The sequence below is a fragment of the Schistocerca gregaria genome, chromosome 3 (assembly GCF_023897955.1).
Source record: "Schistocerca gregaria isolate iqSchGreg1 chromosome 3, iqSchGreg1.2, whole genome shotgun sequence".
In the NCBI taxonomy this organism is placed as follows: domain Eukaryota; kingdom Metazoa; phylum Arthropoda; class Insecta; order Orthoptera; family Acrididae; genus Schistocerca; species Schistocerca gregaria.
Window position 1 is genome coordinate 596,137,450 of NC_064922.1, and position 22,303 is coordinate 596,159,752.

The 22,303-nt window shown below is 45.3% G+C and overlaps 1 protein-coding gene across 1 annotated transcript in view; it reads right to left on the bottom strand.

Annotated features, from left to right (window-relative positions):
• The window catches only part of LOC126354200 (uncharacterized), a 730,861-nt gene extending 709,065 nt beyond the window's left edge, over nt 1-21,796 (bottom strand). The window contains exon 1 of the mRNA XM_050003656.1: nt 21,668-21,796. The gene's annotated coding sequence lies outside the window, so the exon portion shown is untranslated. The remainder of the gene's footprint in view (nt 1-21,667) is intronic.
• Between the last annotated feature and the right edge of the window lie 507 nt (nt 21,797-22,303).

A 22,303-nucleotide genomic window follows, 5' to 3' on the forward strand; every position in this document is an offset into this window, starting at 1 on the left:
TTGAAACCAAACGGTTAACGAGAAATATCTGTTATTCAAGAGTAAAATAGAGGTATCGGTTTTTGCTGGCCAGTTTTTTCCATCCCTATCACTGCTGCTATGGCAAATTGATATGCCGGGTTTTTTTACCCGATGATTAATAAAAAGTGAAAAATATCGGTTACTCAGAGCTAAGACACCAGTATCAGTTTCGGTCAGTCTGTTTTCGCGTCCCTCCAGGCACGACTATCGACACGCTATAACAAGAAGCGCTATTCAGCAGGCCATAGGAGACGTTCCCACTGATCCATGGTTCAGTCTAGACAATCCTGTACCAACTGCAATTGTAACTGACAGATTCATTGGGTCAACATGAGAATGCATAGAAGTCGTCTGCTGTGCAACACCATGTGCAAAATGTGCACTGAGCGGAACACTTATGCCTGCATCAGCTTTGTACTCCATCATCGGATATGTCACAGGTCGCCGCCTTCCTAATTTACGTAGCAGGCAAGTGTCTGACCTCCGCATTCTGTGTTAAAATGCGGACGTCTAACACCATGTCGCCTGCTCGTGATTTCAGCATCCTTGAACTTCTTTCCATAAATGCCAATTACAACAGTATGCGAACAGCAGACCTGCTTCGCCGTTTCCGAGATATTCGATCCCAGGTGGCGGGCCATAAGAAACTGCCCTTTTCTCAAAGCAGTCAGTATCGTCGCTAGAATGATTCTCCATACGTCTCTGCTGTGTTATAAACTTTTCCTATCCTGTCATGTGCCAGCAATTCCACAAATGGCATTCAGTCTTGCGGTGGGCAATAGCCATAATTTTACAGTTCACCAGTGAAGGTGAATCTTTTTCGACATATAGGATGACATTGTCTTCCCCAGGAAGTGTCCTGTAAGAGCAACTAAGCACTATTTTTATGTCCAACTCGTAGAAGAAGATGAGAGTGATCTATTGTGATATCAGTTCACAACATAACGTAGTTCGCTAACTTAAAGATAAGTCCCTTCTAACTTGTCGCTCTTGTTGGGCCCCTGTGACGTAAGCACAGTGCTGTATGGCCACCGTAGTACTCCTTATTATTCTCACTCTAACAATAGTATCGTCTTTTCTGTCAACTTCGCTCTGTATTCCCGAGTTACTCTTTATCTTACCCTTATTTCTGTAAATTGTTCGACCTGTTTATCCCTTCTGGTCTACAGCTAAAATGTGGACAGTAGATACAATGGTCTGCATTTGGCTGGGAGCACTGTCAGAAAGCCTTTGGTTGTATGTCAACAGGAAGTTGCAAAAAGTCTTGGACAAAATTTCCACTTGGAATAATGAACGGCAACTCTCTTTAATCTGTTGTATATGTAAAGCAGAGTGCATATATCTGTATCTGGGATCGTCACGAAATTTCTGTATCGATTTCAACTAAATTTTGCACGGAAACTGCAGGCCTCACAGGTATCAATTATATGGGGTATATAAGCTCTTAGCTCCTAAAGGAGTAGAGATATGGCAAAAACAGTGGTTTTTTTTTGGGGGGGGGGGGGGTGGCCCTCGCGCATAGACTCCCCTGCATGACAGGAACATTGAGTGGGAACAGCATCCAGCCAAAGCAACCCACTTTGCAGATCAGCCTACATGTCAGTGGCAAGAAACAGCTTTCTGGACCCTGACATGTAGGGTGCTCTGCGTGTCAGGTATGTTGTGGTTTAATAGTATCAGCCTGATTTATCAGCCTGCTTTGCATGGGACCTGTCTATCAATTTTCAAACCCCTGACATGTAATCTGCCTTCATGACAGTTATGGTGTAGGAGTGGTATTGACCTGCTTTCTTGAGCTGTATTCTAAGGGCTGTACAAGCCGATGAGCATGGCTGTGGACAGGTTGAGATGAAACAGGAGGCGATGGACAAAGTGATGAGGAGGAGGAAGTGGACAGAGAGAAGAGGAGGGGAAGACACATGAGGTAGGTGGAAGATGTAGAGGGTGGCCCCACAAACCATGCGACAGGTTTCGCTGGTGCCGATATGAACCACAGTTTGCAGATAACTGCTCGATGGCTTCAGGCCAACCGTCTCTAAACCTAATATGAGGTCCTCCCCCACCAGACATTCCGCGTCCACACCGGATTTCTTTCCAGCCCTGAACGCAGTCTGCCTTAAAGAAAAACAAACGAAATGACCGTGTGGCATTGTTGGGCAGGAAACCCCGTCTGGGGAAGTTCGGACGCCGGGTGTAAGTGTTACCCCAGGTGAGGTCACATTAGGTTTTTCGAGTCGGTGATGATGAGGAGGGCAACACAACATCCAGTCAACGGGCGGAGAAAATGGTTCAGTAAGCACGTTACCACTCAGCTAAGAAGGCGCTCCATAATGCGGCTAACGTTGGAGCTCCGGATAAATAGTAAATCCCTGCCCCATGCGCCTGCTCACACCCTGCTGAAAAAGCGGCCGCCTGTCCACTCACACGGTGAATGAGCGAAGCCACTCGACCAGTCTCCACACTGACCCTCCACCTCAAGCGACGTGAACACGTTGCCACTAGGGCTGTTAATAATATGTCGATATTTTTTCCAAATCTATCGTTACACACTGAAGAGCCAAAGAAACTGGTACACCTGCCTAATATCAAGTAGGGCCACCGCGAGCACACAGAAGTCCCGCAACACGACGTGCCACGGACTCGACTAATGTCTGAAGAAGTGCTGGAGGGAACTGACACCATGAATCCTGCAGGGTTATCCGTAGATCCGTATGAGTACGAGGGGTTGGAGATCCCTTCTGAACATCACGTTGCAATGCATCCCAGAAAAGCCTAATAATTTTCATGTCTGGGAAGTCTGGTGGTCAGCGGAAGCCACTCTGAAGCAATTCTGGACGTGTGAGGTGTCGCATTGTCCTGCTGGAATTTCTCAAGTCCGTCGGAATGCACAATCGACATGGATGGATGCAGGTGATCAGATAGGATGCTTACACACGTATCACCTGTCAGAGTGGTATCTAGCTAGAAGTATCAAGGATCCCATGTCACTCCATCTGCACACGCACCACACCATTACAGAGCCTCCATCAGCTTGAACAGTGCCCTGCTACATGTAGCGTCCATGGATTCACGAGATTGACTCCATATACGTACATGCCCATCCGCTCGATACAATTTGAAACGACATTCGTCTGACCAGGCAACATGTTTCCAGTCATCAACAGTCCAATGTCGGTGTTGAAGGGCCCAGGCGAGACGTAAAGCTTTGTCTCGTGCAGTCATCAAGGGTATACCAGTGTGCCTTCAGCTCCAAAAGTCCATATCGATGATGTTTCGTTGAATGGTTCGCGAGCTGACACTTGTTGATGGCCCAGCATTGAAATCTGCAACAATTTGCAGGAAGGTTGCACTTCTGTCACGTTGGACGATTCTCTTCAATCTTCGTTCGTTTCGTTTCTGCAGGATCTTTTTCCAGCCGCAGCGATGTTGGAGATTTGATGCTTTACCGGATTCCTGATATTCATGGTGCACTCGCGAAATGGTCGTAAAGGAAAATCCCCAATTCATCGCTGCCTCGGAGATGCTGTGTCCCATCGTTCGTGCGTCGACTATAATACCACGTTCGAAGTCACTTAAATCTTGATAATCTGCCATTTTAGCAGCAGAAACCGGTGTAACAACTCCGCTAGACACTTGTCTCATATAGGCCTTGCCGACCGTACGACACTATCCTGCCTGTTCACATATCTCTGTATTTGAATACGAAGACCTACCAGTTTCTTTGGCGCTTCAGTGCATTAAAAAATTGTTCAAATGCATGTGAAAGTTTATGGGACTTAACTGCTAAGGTCATCAGTCCCTACGTTTACACACTACGTAACCTAAATTATTCAAAGGACAAACACTCACACCCATGCCCGAGAGAGGACTCGAACCTCTGCAGTGACCAGCCGTACAGTTTATGACTGCAGCGCCCCAGACCGCTCGGCTAATCCCGCACGGCTTCAGTGTATATCTGCAATATATTTTTCGCCGATATATAGATATCGAAATGGTAATATCGAGTGGTGATATTTTTATTTTATATTTTTTCGTAATTTTCGATAAATACTGGAAATAGTTTTTTTTAAATTGAAGTAGAATGTAAGTTTACTTTCACTGTGTGAAGGAGTCTTACGACTTTCTGAGCTTTCGTTGCGTCCAGTCTTTCTGTTTGACAGTGTGAAACAAGTATAGTTGTCACACAGAAGAAGTCCGATTGCACTGGTGGCTGACGGTGTGAGTGGAATAAAGGGATATCAGATGTGAAGAAATATCACACAATTTGCGTTAATAAACAATTTTTAAGACAACTAATGTATTATTTCTCGACGTCGGTATTCTTTAAAACACAGTTGCTAAAACTGATGAACAAGAATCTAAAGGACAAGACTGGTCTTTGCGAAGGACGTAGACGTGTGAGGTGAAATGCTGACGCAATCGGCGCTCGGCGTTATCTACAGAAACTGCAATGTTTAACTTCATCACGCAACTTTGACATTACAACTGCTAGGTCGCTGGCCTTTACAGAAATGAAAAAAACAGGAAAGTCGAAACAAAGAGTTCCAGACAAATCCAATATGAGACGAAAAGAACCGCACAATAAACTGGGTTCGGTGTGGGGCGCGGTGAGGTGAGTGGACTGTTGTAGGGTTGTGATCCACTGAGGGCTACTGTGGCGACGAAGCCTCTCCGTCGTTCCTAGGTCGCCAGCTCCATGCAATACAATACAATCTACAGCTAGAGCTGCATCATTCCTGACTTCCTCACTTATGACGAGGTATTCTGTCTTTTCATCGTTAACACATAACCCCGCACATTCAGCGATTTTGTAATAATTTATCATCATTGTAACTAACTCTGCTTTGCAGCTACTTATTAATGCTACAGTAGTACGTCTAGCAATGTCTGACGTCCTGCAGTTGGATCCCTTGTGGATTAATTTAGTAAATTCATTGTCGATCTTCTCTTAGACGAGGTTAAGTGAAATAGATGAAACGGGGTCCCTTTTAGTCCGCTATACTCTTAAAGTTTTCAGTTTCTCCTACAGGTATCCTAAAACACAAGAATATTGTGGTATTAATCGAATCAACGACCAATGAGAAATGTTGCGCTGTTCTCATTAATATGTCTTATGCATAATAAAAAATAGAATTCACTAGATATAAATTTTTTGTTAGGATCAAAGTGTTTGTCGTTAGGTGTCGCAATCGACTTTTTTGCGACGATGGATAGTCGATTATGAAATAATGTCACAATCGCTACCGCTGGAATCGAGAAGACAAGATTCCAGTAATTACATTTCGCTGAAAGGCATTTAAGGAGACTTTCATGCCGCACTCCATTCGTTAATGGGATGGTAAGAAGCCCCAATAAGTGGAACATTGGCACGTGCCCCCTACTACGCCGTGCACAGTGTAGGCGTGTACGTAGGAGAGAGGCTGGCTCCTGGTGCCTTCACCTGCGGCCGCCCGGCACCACTTGGCCGCCGGCTGCAGCACTCTGCAGGATGAGCTGCGGACGGGGACGCGATGAATGCGCCGTGTCGCGCCCCCCACTGCTGCTGTGAAAGCAGCGGCCTCCACTTGCCAGCCAGCCGTTGCTGCTGCCGCCGTGTCGCCCCGCCATATCCCGGTGGAGGCGCCGAGACGGGCGCAGCTCCACACACGTCACTCCCCTCAGCTGCGTGAGCATCGTGTCCGCCCCAACTCACAGGTCGCTACTCTCGAGGGCGGCCGGCCGAAGTGGCCGGGCGGTTCTACGCTCTACAGTCTGGAACCGCGCGACCGCTGCCGTCGCAGGTTCGAATCCTGCCTCGGGCATGGATGTGTGTGATGTCCTTAGGTTAGTTAGGTTTAAGTAGTTCTAAGTTACAGGGGACTGATGACCTCAGAAGTTAAGTCCCATAGTTCTCAGAGCCATTTGAACCAACTCTCGACGACTCTGTTTTCGTTCAGCTCTATTGTAGTCGCGACGCTCATTATTTTGAAAGTTGTTACCGTTCAGCAGCTGGGGTGACACTGGCGCTCCAACTGCTGACAAAGCAGCCCTTCTGTTAACGTCTTTTATCCGTTAACAACGTCTCTGACCTTTCTACTGTGCAATTTACACAATGATATTTATTTTTAGTTATGCCTCCCAGTCGTTAGTATAAATAAAACAAACCTTCTACATCTTTATTCTTCATATCTACATATTTATTTCTCAACATAGTTACCCCGGCGGCCAACACTTTTCTCCCAACAAGAGACCAGTTTATTGATACCGTCCCTGTAAAAAGTTTGTTGACGGATCCACAACCACAACTCCGCTTGCACCGCTTCATCCCTATCGAAATTAAGTCCTCGAAGAAGTTCTTTAACTAAGTAAAGACTGTATGGAGGATAATCGATGACACTGAATTCAAGGTGTCGGATTGTTACAGATGCCGCAGAGCTTGCGCGTGGTCCGGCATTGTCAAACTGAAGGAGAGGGTACTCCGCTTGTGGACGAAGCCATTAAAGTTCGAAATTTGATTACAGAAAGCTGTTTCCAAAGCACTGACATAATTACGTTACACGCTACAATTAGGAGTTCTATTAGCACCAAAACAGAGTAGTGCGGCAGAAACGAAAGTTGGTAGGCGTGTTTCTACATTTGAAAAATGATGTCTATTCAGATTTGGTGCCAGTTGCACATCAGATATTTCCTTTAAATAGACGCTATAGCAGTCTTGCGCGTTAGTTACCTTTGAGGCTGGACGTGGTAAAAGGGAAATGAGCGTTTGGCGCCATTGGCCGGCAGTCCCCCGTACGGGACAGGTGCGGCCGCCTTGGTGCAGGTCTTGTTACGTTCGATGCCACGTTGGGCGACCTGCGCGCCAGATGGCGATGAAGTCATGGACACAAAACAACACCCAGTCCCTGAGGGGAGAAAATCCCCGACGCAGCCGGGAATCGAACCCGGGCCCCTTAGGACGGCAGTCCGTCACGCTGACGATTTTTTTTCCTTATACTCTCTGGCAAATTAAAACTGTGTGCCCGACCGAGACTCGAACTCGGGACCTTTGCCTTTCGCGGGAAAGTGCTCTACCATCTTTTTTTTTTTTTTTTTAAAGATGCATCTAGCAAAACCAACAATGCATTTATTCATTTGACATATGGACAGATAAGACATAAAAATCATTATCAAATGAAATGACACAATTTCAGTGACTTTACTGGTATCACAAAGATTTATGTATATAGACTGAATCGACGAGTGAAAATTTGTTGCAAGACGATGGATCGAACACAAGTCTCCTAGTTACTAGGTAGGTGCGATAGCCACTAGCCACTTTTTTTTATTATTAAGGCAGTTCACAAACACTAAATGAAATCCAGCCTCTGCAAAAAACAATAAAAAACGAAAAAAACAAAAAAAATGTCATTGTACAACAAATCACAAATGTAAAGGAACAGGGATACAGGTATGTTGTTTTTATATATTTATTTATTTATTTTCCATAAAGATCACTCTGTTAAAAGGATCATTTCATGGTATAGTATGTGCATTATATATGGAGCGGTGAGAGAAGCGTGAGGTTCATTAGCAGCTGTCAAATATGCACACCGACTGCACCCGGCACATCCCAACTGCGTGGGGGGTCGAGGAAGATTGCCTGAAGATAGTTGCCAAAGGTTTTCCGATAGTGCGACCATCTATGAACCTCATTGTGGACTTGCTGCAAGAAATACCAAAAGTCGAGTCGCGACTTTGCAGCATTCCCATAGAGGTACGCGATCGTCCAACCTTTGGCCCAGATGATCAACTGTGATTTAGTCGCCGGAAAGTAGTCACTCTCCGGATGTAAGAAGGAAGCAGGTGTAATATGTTGCGGGTTCACACGGAGGCAGTAAGCCACCACCTGTCTTCCTAGAAGCCATATGTCTTCCACCGCCATACAAGTTAAGCGGTGATGGTCGTCATCCACTTGGCGACATTTCGGGCATAGTGGAGTGACCACTAGTCCATTTGCATGGAGTCGTTGGTTGGTGTTGAACTTGCCACACGTGACAGAGAACCACAGTGCCCGAACGAAGGTAGGAAGGAATGTTTGGTGCACATGTCTCCAAATCTGCGGCCAATGCAACTTGGGGTGTTTGAGTTCAATGACATTACGACTTATCCGTCGTAGCAGCAAAACATAAAAACCCTTCGCGCATGGCGGTCTCGTGCGCGGAAGCTCGTCTCTGATATAACTAAGTTCCATGATAAATGTTGATACATGCGCAAAATGTGGCGTAATGTTGCCCACCGCCACCGGAGGTGTGAGGGACGCTGGAACTAAGAGATCGAGTAGGCGGGATGTAAGGGAATCACGCCCGCTACGCCATTGCTTGTACATCGTAGCTAGAAGGAGCGCCGTCGCTCGGCAGTGAACGTTCGTAAGTCCGAGTCCCCCCTTATCTGTAGGGAGCGTGAACGTTGCGTATCGCACCTTGAGGGGCGACCCAGTCATCACAAAATAGCCTAGTGCTGATTGAAGTCGACGTCCGAGCGTGAGTGGTAGGGGCAGGATCTGCAAAATATGCACCATTCGAGAAACCACATAAGTATTCAGATATTCGACTCGCTGCAAAGGATCAAGGCGCCGTAGGAGATGTTGTCGGACCATGGTACGGGTTGTCTGTAAAATACTTCGGTAGTTAACTGCCGCTGTATGTTTTACAGAAGAGGTAAAGTCTATGCCGAGATAGTGGAATCGTTGCACATAAGGAAACGGACTGATTTCTTCCGGTGTAAGGCCCTTCCCACCGGCATTGCTGCCTATTTGTTCATGTTCACTGCGCTACCCGCCGTCACACTGTGGTCCAACAACAGTTCAAGGACCGTCTTCACCTCTTCCTCAGAACGAACGAGCAGCAGGAGGTCCTCCGCATAGGCACGACATTTGAAGGTGTAGCCCCGCAGTTCCATCCCAGAAAGAGAATTTGTTAGCCTCCCAATCAATGGTTCTAACGCTATCGCGAACAGCAGCATCGAAAGAGGGCAGCCCTGGCGAATGGATCGTCGAATTTGAATGGGCCCTGCTATACGCCCATTACCCTGTACCAAGGATTGTGCGCCCCCATAAATCCTTCTAATGAGACCAGTAAAACGGTCTGGAGATCCCATTTCTTCCAGTACAGCGTACAGATAGTTGTGGCGCACCTTATTGAAAGCACTGTCAAAATCAACGGCCACCATCGCCGCTTTAAGCCGGCACTCCTCCGCCAGCGCTATCACATCACGGCATTCGCCAGTAGCTGTTTGCACATTCACCGATACACCCGATGTCGTCTGTTCTGGAGAGAGAACGCTACGAATTAACATACGACATCGGGACGCTAGCAACCGTGCAAAGATCTTATAGTCGGCATTAAGCAGGGTGATGGGGCGATAATGAGTGACCGTAATTCCTGGCTTCGGTTTATGTACTGGCACCAAGAGGCCTTCCATAAAAGCCGGTGGAATAGCCGCATCGGAATTTAACATCTCGTTGTACATTTCCGTCCATCGCGGTGCCATTTCGTTGCGAAATTCTCGATAAAATTGAGCAGGAAGTCCATCAACGCCTGGGGACCGAAACAACGCACCTTTTGCGATCGCATCGTGTACTTCCTTACGGCTAATTGCTTCCAGTAAGGTTCCCGCGGCTTCCACCGACAGTGTACAGGAGACGTATTTGGCTATACGTTCGAGGTCATCGACAGGGGCTGCTTCTTCCCGGTAGATGTGTTGGTAATGGTCGACGAATGCAGAGACAATGTCCGCTTGACGCGTCACTCTTCGGTCTTCGCGGGTAATTAATTCCCTTGACAAAATGCGTCGTCGGTGCTTTCGTTCATTCACGACGTGGTGCATGGAAGGAATCTCGTGCATTATCGTATCGTGACATCTGGCGCGCACCATGGTTCCCTGAAGATGTTTCCGAGCTAAAGCCACTAGTTTAGCTTTTATCCTTCTGCGTTCGATCCAGACGTCTTGTCCGGACGGACCATCGTCCAGGTCGCGCAGCGCTGAAAAATAGAAGTCGGTCGTACGGCGACGCCATTCTGCCATCTCCCTGCTATATGAGATGAACGTACGGCGAAGCGCCGGTTTAGCACAAGTCAGCCACCAATCAAACTTCGTCGCATACCTTCCAACCCTTCGCTCGCACATCGTCCATGTCTCAAGAATCCGTTGACGTCATTCAGAAAAATGTAGATGTTGAATGTTTAATTTCCACGGGGCCTTACTGTTCCACACCTCTCTACGGGGAAGAAGCACCATACAGATGTAAGCGCTGTGATCGGAAAATGCCAATGGCCAGCGTTCCGCGTCCTGGACATCATTTTCATGAGCCCGTGAGATATAAATGCGATCTAATCTGCTCGCTGAATGACTTGTCACATAGGTGTATCCCGTTGCGTCTCCATGTCGTAATTCCAACGTGTCACTAAGTACAAGGTCGTGGACAACGATTCGCAACTCTTGGCTGATGTTTGCTTGCGGCCATTGGTCTTTCTGGCTGAGAACACAGTTGAAATCTCCACCAATTATTACACATTCATAACGTCCATGGAAAAGTGGGGCAATGTCTTCTGCATAAAATCGCGCCCTTTTCCGCCGCCGATTGTTTCCCGACGGTGCATAAAGATTGATGATGCGTGTCCCAAACGTCGTGAAAGCCATTCCCCTGGCCGACGGAAGATAACACTTCCACTGGGAAGCCATCTCGCACGTAAAGTGCCACCCCACTTCCAATGTGATCTCCATGTGACGAATAGGATTGGTAGCCTGCGATGTAAGGGAGTGCAGCTATGTGGACTTCCTGCAGCAAAGCAATATCCACATGAGATGCCCAAATCGTTTCCTTCAGTAGGTGTATTTTGGCCGGTGAACGCACGTAATTTATATTTAATGTCGCAATACGGCTCGCATGGCGTTGAATCCCACTCTGTCGAGGCGCAACAACATCTCCGTGCATCGGCACTGAGGGTGAGTTGGAAGACGTTCTCTCGCCCCTCTCCCTTCACCTTCAGCAATTATTAGGCCGTCTTCGTGAGAGCCGGCTGCCTCTGTATGACGTCCGGCGCCTCCTCAATATCGTCATACCACATCTTTGCAGGCAGTGATATATTCGTGTCCATAGCCACAGCATCTGCGTCTGGAGAGCCAACTGGTTGTGATTCCTCTTCAGCATCACCATGTCCCGGTACCGTCAATGTGACAGACCGCTGCGGGTCTGATCGAACAGTTTCCATTGCCTCATCCTGTTTCGTAGAGGCTGTTGTGTCATCTTGGTCCACAGGCAAATCTTCGTCGGGGCATGGGGAATCATCCCTAGGAGATGTCGTGCGACGACGCCGTTTCCTCCTCTTCGGGGAACGTTGTTTGCGTGATATTCCTTCCTTGTCCTCAGATTGTAGGGAATCACGGCTGCCCGACAGAAAAGCATCCGTAGAAACTGGAAGTGTTTCGAGTCGCATCGTTGTACTTGGCGGGTGTTCGGTCGAAACTGATGTTGTCGTCACAGAGTGCGTTCCAGACGGCACAGCATCCGTAGTGGATGGAACTGCTTCGTGTACTATCGGTGTGTTTGGTGGGAGTTCGGTCTCATCTGATGTTGTCGCCGTAGATTGTATGCTCAATGGAGCAGCATCCTCTGTCATCCCGACGTCTGCTACAAGGTTTCGGAGAATGCCAACTTGATCTTCCACCGGGGCTGTGTCCTTTCGGTCATCAGCTGACGCAGTGAGGGCTTTGGCATAGGTGATCGGTAGTACCGTCATCGCCGGCGACGGCTCCCGCACATCTGAAGGCAGTTGCGTAATCCGCCGTTGCATACAGTTCGACCTGAGGTGTCCCTCCTGGCCACAGCCACAACATGTACGTGGTTGACCATCGTAAATCACCACCGCCCGACAACCACCAATTGTCAGATAGGACGGTACATGCTTCTGCAGATCAATAGTGATCTGTCGCACTCCGTTAAGAACGGGGTACGTGGTGAATTGTGTCCAGCGTTCTGCTGTGTGACCATGTACCGTACCGTATGGCTTAAAAGCCTCGAGAACTTCGTCAGCCGGGAGCTCAAAAGGCAGCTCAAAAACACGTAGTGTCCGTACACCCAGACCAGCATGTTCTACAGTTACAGTGCCAACATTCTCGTCACTATGGCAAAATCGGAGACCTGCTTTTGTCGCCTGTAGAATTCTCTCACATGCTGCGTCATTTACCATCTTAACATACACCGTGGGACTAACGATGGACAGGTGAATTCCGACAATATCGTTTGGCGGTATCTTGACATCCTCTCGAATGAATCGTTCCACTGCTAAAGCCTTTGGTCGTTCGTAGTCTTTGCAGAAATTGAATCGTAATGTAGTTTTCCTGTACTTGTTCGCCATGATCGTTGTGACTAGCCCGCGCGCAGACTAAGTCCACAAGTAAACAAACACTCGCACACGCCGCACAGGCGGAAGTATCGGACCTCCGCTTCGCACGGCCTCTAGGGCCGAACTGATCATTCAGCTATCGGGGCGGGTGCAATGTGGTGAGTTTAGTCGATAATTCTTTTCAGGCCATCATCAACACCTCGCTGAGTTTGAACGATGTCGTATGATTGAGCTACGAGAAACGGGATGTTCCTTCTGCCTTAGCAGGGATGTAGCCACTGTACGTGATTCCAGGAGCAGTGGCCACGAATATGTTAGGCCGCCAGAACACCGGACTCCGGGCAGCCAGGCAGCACTGCTGAGGAAGAAGACCATCGTGTTCGGCGTACAGCTCTCGCACATCCTACTCCCTCTCCAGCAGCAATTTGAGCAGCAGTTCGCACCTGAGTGACACAACGAACTGTAACAAATCAATTACTTCAACGACAGCTCCGAGTGACGCCCTGTAGCGCGAATTCCATTGGCCCAAACCGTCGCCGTATGCGACTTCAGTGGTGTCAGGTGAGAGCTCACTGGAGGGCAGGGTCGAGATTTGTAGTTTTTTTCTGATGAAAGCTGGTTTTATCGATACAAGCGATGGCCGTGTGTTGGTTAGAAGCAGGCCCGTTTACAGCCTGTTGTCGGCCCATCTGTGTGCTAGACACACTGGACCTACACCTGCAGTTATGATCTGGGGTGCAGTTTTGTATGACAGCGGGAGCGCTCCCGTGGTTAGCCCACGCACCCTGGCCAGATCTGTACCTCGCTCTTGTCATTCGAGCTGTTGTGCTGCCATTCATAAACAAAATTCCAGGAGGTGTTTCCAACAGGATAACGCTCGCCAACATATCGCTATTGTAACCCAAAGATGTTCCACAGAGTCTCCACACAGTGCTTTGTGCCCTGCTCGATCGCCAGATCTGTCTTCAATCCAGCACATATGACACATTATTGGATGACTACTCCGGTAACATCCACGTGCAACAGGAATGGAACTCCGTCCCACAAACTGACATCGGCACCAGTACAACACACTTCATGCATGTCTGTATGCTTGCATTCAACATTCTGGCGGTCACGTCTGTTATTAAATGTACCAGAATTTCACGTTTGCAGTGGCTTATCTCACACTTGCATCAACCTGTGATCTTGCAGTGTTGCATACTGAAATGTATTCCCGAAATTTCATTACTTTACTTTAATTACTTCTGGTGTTCAGATTTTTTCCATTGATGTATGAATAAATGAAGAATAAAGATCTAAATGTGAATAACATGTGTTTAATTGAAAAGGCTTTAAGAGTTTTCACGTAAAAGTTTCAAAGGCATTACTTTTCAGTATTTCCTGAAATCAGGATACCTGGACGATCCTAGAGTAAGCGTGAATGGAACTGAAACTTCTGAATCATTTTCTGAATAAGTTCCCGAGCTGAATAATTGTTACAGCCTACGCTGTCGAATCAGTAGGATACGCACACTGTATTTGACTTCAAAAAAACTTTCAGATATATTTTGACATGAAAAAAATTCGTTTTACCGCACTTCTCCCAATGCTGAAAGTTAAGCAACATCGTCACATTACTGAAAATTTAAATTTAAATTCACTAGTAATCTCCGTAAGCGTTGCAAAGACGTAGATTATTTCTTTTCGGTAGCTTGAAATGGACAGTGAGCAACAAAAATCACTGTTTATCAAGGAAGGCGCTGTTTACCTACAAATAACGATATTTATTCGCTACAACTAGACAAGTTTCTCAAGTCGGAAAAATACGAAACTGACATGAAATGCAATGTCTACATTGTATGGCATCAGAACTAGTCGCCAAAACTGTCAATAAAGAGGACATTGCTACAACGGTATGATTACTTCGCCAAAGTTTCAGTCGCCTGTCTCTGAATTCGCATCTCACTAAATACTGAACTGTTACTGTAATATTCTACAGTAAACTAGCTGCCGGTTGTAAAATCCATAATATGAACTATTACAAATAGTACGACACGTTTGCCGTATCCTGAATGCGTCAAATTAAGTTAATCATCGACCATCGTACTTGAGTTGGAAGCACCTGTTGACGAATTTGTTCTCCTGTTTTCTAATAAATTTGGGTTTTTAAAGACCGCCTTCTGCAAAACACAATCTCCTCTTTTTCCAAACATGAAATGATGGTGTGCTATTATAGACCGGGAGAGGCAGTCTGGGGTTGTTGCGCAGCCTGCTGCAGTCTTCCTATTGGGCGCCACTTCCGCAACTAGGCGACATTGCAGAACTTTAGATCTTCCTATAAACGGCGAGGTAAGGTAGTCCAAGGATCGGAGCAAACAATAGAAACATTTCGGACAACCATTTGAACCTGCTTATTGTTTCAAGCCTTCGTCCCCCTTTACAATTTCGAAAACCTCATACTCCCTTCCATTACCAAAATGAATATTCCGTGATTCCTCACCGTATATCCTATCATCCAGTCGCTTCTTTTAGTCAAGTTCAATCTATTCGGTTCAGTAGATCTTTTACGGTACCACATTTTAAAAGCTTTTATTGTGTTCTTGTCTGAATTTATCATCCTGGATTGACTTTTGTACAAGTCTACATTTCAGACAAATACGACAAATACTTTCTGAAACATTTCAGTTTACATTCGACGTAAACAAAATTCTCTTTGTCAGAAAATCTGCCAAAACAGCAAAAATAATGTTCTACGTTTAGTGTCTCGTTTCCTAGTCTAATTCCCTCAGCATTGCGTGGTTTAATTAATCTTCATGCCATTCCTCACGTTTTACTTTTCTTAATTTTCATCTGATAACTTTTTGTAAGAAAATATCCGTTTCGATCAACTGATCTTCCAAGTCTTTTTCCCGTCTTCGACAGAAATTTTGAAGTTTAATATGTATTTATTGCTAAAACAGAATAATACCGCTCCTTATTGTACAGTTGTGGAGAAATACATTATACGGATAAATGAAGAAAAGGTATTTCTGCTGGTAACATGTAATGTGCTTATCCTACTTGTCTCACAAGGAAAATATGAAGATATTGAATGAACTTCTATACGCAGATCTAGTTTGAGCTGTTTATACTTTCTGCTCCAATGGACGGGGTGGCGCAGTAACTAACGCACTGCGCTCGCATTCGGGAGGAAGTGATTTCACATCTCCGTCTATCATCCAGATTTAAGTTTAATGTGGTTCCTCTAAATCATGTAACACGTTGACTGCCATGTGGCTGCCGAGGGCTACAGCAGAGGCTTTATGCCTGACGCTGTGGTCTGTCCTTGCATGGCGGTGAAACATCCGTCACTAGGTGTGCGGTAGTCAGCGTGTTAATGCGAATGCCGAGGTGACTCCCACGTAAAACACGCGCGCGACATCCCCTGCCAGCCTCGCCCGCTCCCAGTCTGTGCTCCATCCCTAACGACCCAGTCGTAGACACGACGCGTAACCGTGATCATCCTTCACTCTTTTGCTTTACGCTTCGCCAACAGTCTTCCATATTCCTTGTTCACAGGCGTGGTATTTGTGAAACTTCCTCTGGAAGGCACTTATGTTCTAAAAATAGGCTGCTTCAGTGTCTGACTTAAATAAGATTGCACGCTAAAGCAGCACCAGGAGGGCTTCGGGTCACTCAAGAGCACTTTCACATTTCTGGGATTTCCTGTTAGTTTCCATGCCACTGCAAAATGGGCTGCGGAGACTATTTTGGATCGTGAAAAATATTTTAATACGAACAAGACGCACGGTTGTTTATGGCTAAATACCTCCTCTGGGTTTCTTCGAATTAGTGAACTAAATGTCACTAACAAAGTTATATTGAAAACTGAAAATCAGTTTTCAATATCCCAACCTCTTTCTACGAATTTTCCGTACACACTTTCTAAATTACGGCCGGCACATTTCCTCGGAGATTCTGATGCACAGATAAACGAAGAATACGTTTTAATAAAGCAAGAAAGACTGTATTCTTGTATGGTATGTGCAACGAATACAAAAATTTCGTACAAATAAAGAAAATTGTTGTTAAAGGCAGGTCGGTGTGGTCGAGCGGTTCTAGGCGCTTCAATCTGGTACCGCGCGACCGCAACGGTCGCAGGTTCGTATCCTGCCTCGGGCATGAATGTGTGTGATGTGCTTAGGTTAGTTACGTTTAAGTACTTCTATGTTCTAGGGTTCAGATGGTTCAAATGGCTCTGAGCACTATGGGACTTAACATCTATGGTCATCAGTCCCCTAGAACTTAGAACTACACAACACCCAGTCCCCACGAGGCAGAGAAAATAAGTTCTAGGGCACTGATGACCTCCGATGTTAATTCCCATAGTCCTCACAGCCATTTGAACCATTTTTTGTTATTGTTAAAGGTGATGGGATGATGACCGACTGACGGGTGAAGCAAATGATAATTAAAAAACATTTCTGACAGAGCTATCTGTTTTTTCCATTCAAGTAACAAAAGAAAAATTCGGAGTAGGTATTAAAATCCATGGAGTAAAAATAAAAACTTTGAGGTTCGCCGATGACATCGTAATTCTGTCAGAGACAGCAAAGGACTTGGAAGAGCAGTTGAACGGAATGGATAGTGTCTTGAAAGGAGGATATAAGATGACCATCAACAAAAGCAAAACGAGGATAATGGAATGTAGTCGAATTAAGTCGGGTGATGCTGAGGGAATTAGATTAGGAAGTGAGACACTTAAAGTAGTAAAGGAGTTTTGCTATTTGGGGAGCAAAATAACTGATGATGGTCGAAGTAGAGAGGATATAAAATGTAGACTGGCAATGGCAAGAAAAGCGTTTCTGAAGAAGAGAAGTTTGTTAACATCGAGTATAGATTTAAGTGTCAGGAAGTCATTTCTGAAAGTATTAGTATGGAGTGTAGCCATGTATGGAAGTGAATCATGGACGATAAATAGTTTGGACAAGAAGAGAATAGAAGCTTTCGAAATGTGGTGCTACAGAAGAATGCTGAAGATTAGATGGGTAGATCACATAACTAATGAGGAAGTATTGAATCGGATTGGGGAGAAGAGAAGTTTGTGGTACAACTTGACCAGAAGAAGGGATCGGTTGGTAGGACATGTTCTGAGGCATCAAGGGATCACCAATTTAGTATTGGAGGGCAGCGTGGAGGGTAAAAATCGTAGAGGGAGACCAAGAGATGACTACACTAAGCAGATTTAGAAGGACGTAGGTTGCAGTAGGTACTGGGAGATGAAGAAGCTTGCACAGGATAGAGTAGCATGGAGAGCTGCATCAAACCAGTTTCAGGACTGAAGACCACAACAACAACAACATGCGAATATGACTTGTTTAAACAACTGTTTTACTCTTCATGTGAATATGTGATTAAAGCGCCTATTGTTTCTTTATTGCTGATATTTTCATCGCAGTATGAGTTGTATATTTTGCGAAGCTGGATTAACCTGTTATGATAACGTTGCACATTATTATGGGGAAAGTTTTGCAATATCTTTGGTATGTATTGCTCCTGATCAGATGTAAAATGCTCTTAAGGCCCTGTTCTAGTCAGGCTAAATAATAAATAAAAAATTCCCGAATGCGAGCCATAAAAACATGGATTGTTCAAGAACAGTATGTTCATTTTTAAATGTTCTTAAAATTTCATCAGCTTTATCTTGTAAAACTTTGGGACTATATTCCTACTTACTTGCCAAGTAAATTCAAAGCCAGATGAAAAATATAATTTCTTCAGAGACGATGAAATAGAATCGTTTTAAAAGAACATGAATATCAGAGAAATTTTGACTGTATGGTTCCACGCAGCTTCAGTTGGATATATTAGCGGTGATGAGGCAGCACAACGGAATTCTGATCAAGAGTACATCTCCTTAAAGCCGATTTTGTAATCGAACAGTTAACAGTACGAAACGCAGGTTGTACATAGACCAACTACACGTAAAATTACAGCTATTCTCAGAAAACTGTGATTTTTCCGCTTGATACGTTGCTTTAAGGTTCAGGAACGTCCACACATACAACGTACGTCGCTGACTGGTTTTACAGAGCACTTAACGCCGTAGAGTACGAGATAATTTTCCAGGATGTAACAGAATCCTAATGTGATTAATAGGTGCGCGGCGCTGAATGAATTTATGCGGTACGTTTTGCTATCTAAAATTGTTCATCCAAATATACTCTATAAGTTTAGTTAAATTTATGGACATAATCCTACGCAGCTTTAAGAATATTAACCCTTTTTAGAGAGAGAGAGAGAGAGAGAGAGAGAGAGAGAGAGAGATGTCGTTTGGCGAGGGCCTCACTGCGGGTAGACCTTATTCCCTGCTGCAAGTCTTTTGAGGTGACGCGACTTCGGCGACTTTTGCGTCGACGAGGGTGAAATGATGATGATGAATACGACACAAACACAAACACACAGTCCCGGAGCGGAGAAAATCTACAACCGAGCCAGGAATCAACCCCTGGTCCCTCGTCATGACAAGCAGGCGCGCTTTTCACTCACCTACGGTGGCGGACATCCCTTTTAGCGAAACATTCGCTGGAAAATACTGCATCCGTGCTAGACGTTGGCGACTAATTACTACTTAATGGATGTTGTGTTCACTTTCTTCTTCTTTTTTTCCTTTGGAATAAGTGTCTAGTAGCCTGAGAAGCAGTTAAAATTATCTTCCTCCATGACGGAAATACTACGTAAGGTACACAGTACTATCATAGCCTTTAGAAACCACTTGATCAAACCATTTCACGGAGAATTCTCTAGCAACAGACATCATACAGTGTGTTAATAACTCTTTGAGGGGGTCTAAAAACACATGGTCGCGTCTCTGTACGCTTGAAGTACACTCAGAACAGAAATACACCAACAGAAACACACACACCATTGTCTCCGGAACACCGAGTTTTCCAATGTCTTAGAAAATCTCCGAAAGTCGTGAAGAATTTATGAAGTACTGTCAAACGCAGATCGTTGGCCTTGAACTTGAACTTTATAGGATTTAACTCCTTACGTTCTTTTGTTATATTAGTATATACTTCTGTTACATGTATTATTTACAACACCCGGGTTTCTCTCCACTCCTGGTTGTACCTATTGATATGCTACTGATGGAATGGCATTTTATTATTTACTGCGGTAGAATCTTACCTCTCCTTCTAGCGTCATGACTTATTTAATTGTTTCTACGTTACTTAACCTGCTTTTCAATACTTGTAGTTTCTACGTCGCTGTGTTGTTCTTACAGCCTCATATTTGTAGCAACCCAAATTCCTTAGCAAACTTACCTTCACTAGCTATATACCTCTTTACTGCTGTTCATGTTAAAATCCCACTGTAATATTCCTGTCTCGAGCGTCCGAATATAGCTTAGAGGAGAAACCGGACCAACAGAAATACACACTTTCGCTTTCTGTTTGAACGCATCGATAGCAAAGAGATTGCGGTCAGCTGTTTGCGTGCAGTAGTTCACAAATACTATGAATATCCTCTCTGTTCCTTTCTAGTGAATAATGGAAAGGCGCCCTTGAATGACCCCAACTAAGTGCAAAAGCTGCCCCATGCACGACGTTCTACATGCTAATTCTTATTACTTCAAGGTTTAGGCCAATAATAATGTTCAACGGTTGCGACATTATTGCCTAATATGAGTAATACAGAAGCGATAATTCTGTTATTAACGAAATTATTACACACAATTTACATGATTCGCTCACTCCCAATATGTACCCGGTCCTCAGCATCATGTGAAAAACGCGACACCGATATTATCATTATTCGTAACATAAATCGTCCATCAGTGCCAACAGTTGTTAATAAAGTAGACAAAGCTTATTTCACAATCGCTAAATCTCTTTGTTAACGCGTATTCTGACCCATCGTACTCAAAACTGAAATAACGTACTGGTACCTACACAAGAAAGTGTTTTAATGAATCATACCGAAATATTTGTTACCCCACATAGAAAGTGTAGTTACTTAACAGTTGGCGTCGCTAGCCACGTATTTTTATATGATACACACTTTTCTTCGCTACACTTTGTCAACTACATCCTTCTCAGTCTGTATGTGTGATATACACGGTACACCAGAATTACGCCCACAAAATTTCCAAGGTTGGTCCGGGGCATTTTCTGAGTACTTTGAGACAAGGGACCCATCGCCTTCGGTGGCGCTTTACAGAGTAATTTAATTTCCTTCGATTCCATACACCCTTTTATCCCTATATTACATTGAAAGTATCTGCAGAACAGTCCAAATGTCAAAGGTATTCGTTGTGTGTCATGTTTCGAAGATAAACGTGCTCCATTCAATCGTGGGACATGCCGTGGACAACAGTAACGTCCACTTTAGTCATCACCCTCAACGCTTCCATTCAGTGTTAGTCGCATGGTGACCATCATATATGGGTGAGCTCATTAATGAACAGTTGGCTTATATACACACCGTGTGCGGTTTCTCTGGATGCAGCATAACAGCGACAAAACGACGCTATGCTGAACGGTTCCCGCAACGACTGCAGCGTCGTTACAGTACTTTTGCACCTGAGGGTTGTTGGATCACTCTGCGTTTCTCGTTGAATGTTTCGTTGATTAGTTATTACAGGTTTTTTACTGTTGTGAAGATATTTTACAGAAACAAAGGGAAGTGGAGTGGATCTGTTATCATAGTTCCATTATTACTCTGTAACAAACTACCAGAGACTATGAGTATCTTATACGAGAATAGAAAAAATCCTTGAACAGACTTGTCAGTGGGTTCGTTACATTTTGAACGTGTTGTCAGGTAAAATAAAAATAAAAATTACCATCTTTTACTTTTTACTCATCATCAGTTGATGTTTTAGTGAAACAATCTCATTTAAAAGTCTCTGTCAATTACCACACGGTTGTTGACATACTTCTGAGAAGCTGACATAAGAAAGCCTCGGAAACGCTTCCTTCCGTAAATTATCCGTGAAAACCGCAAAATCACCTAGACGTTCCCTCAGTATACAGCTGAAGTCATTTTAGGGTTCCAATTATTTCAGAGGTTTACAAGCTATCCTTCAAACACATCTGTTAAACACTGCTTCTCTAATTCATGTTTGGGGGTGGTTTCTGGTACGCTGTTTAACTCTTCTGTTGTAACTATACGTGGCAGAATAACAAATGGCCTGGATCGCCTAACACGTTAACCGACCAGGCGGGATGTTTCAGATTACTTCGCTGCCAAACACCGTGCGAGTTCGGTGTTGTGTCGGATAGCTCGGCCAGACGCCCGACCTCCCACCGTTCACTCACCTTGCTGCCTGAGGCGACGGAATCCGCCAGGGCGCGACAGCGCGGCTAATCCCACGGCACAGGCTGGTCCCCGCAGGCCGCGTCGCTCACAACGCACAGGCGTGCTCACGTGCCGCGCCTCACACACCGACTGCCCGCACCGCGCCGCCGCTGCGCGGGTCGCCAACCCGCGCCGCCAGCGCCCCTGGCGGCGGCGCCGTCAAAGTCGATGCGCGTCGTCGTCACGCATTGCGTTCACTTGTTTTGCTCTCCGTTCCATTACAGAGAATTAACAAGAATACGAAGGGTAATGTGGCTCGATACAGCTAAATGCACTGAAAACTTTCTGAAACCGTCCTTGCTTAAACCAAACTCGTGATGCCGAATGCAACAAGCGTCAAATTGACGCCAAGTGTACTACGTAAATGAATATGCTAATGATCAGTGTCTTGGCGCAGTTAAATGTTCAAGTTTGTGAATTCCTAAGGGACCAAACTGCTTAGGTCATCGGTCCCTAGACTTACACACTACTTAAACTAACTCATACAAGGAACAACACACACACCGATGTCCGAGGGAGGACTCGAACCTCCGGCGGGAGGACCACGAGCGCAGTAGTATAAAGTAAGCAGGAGTAATGCCGTCTGTTATTGTGAT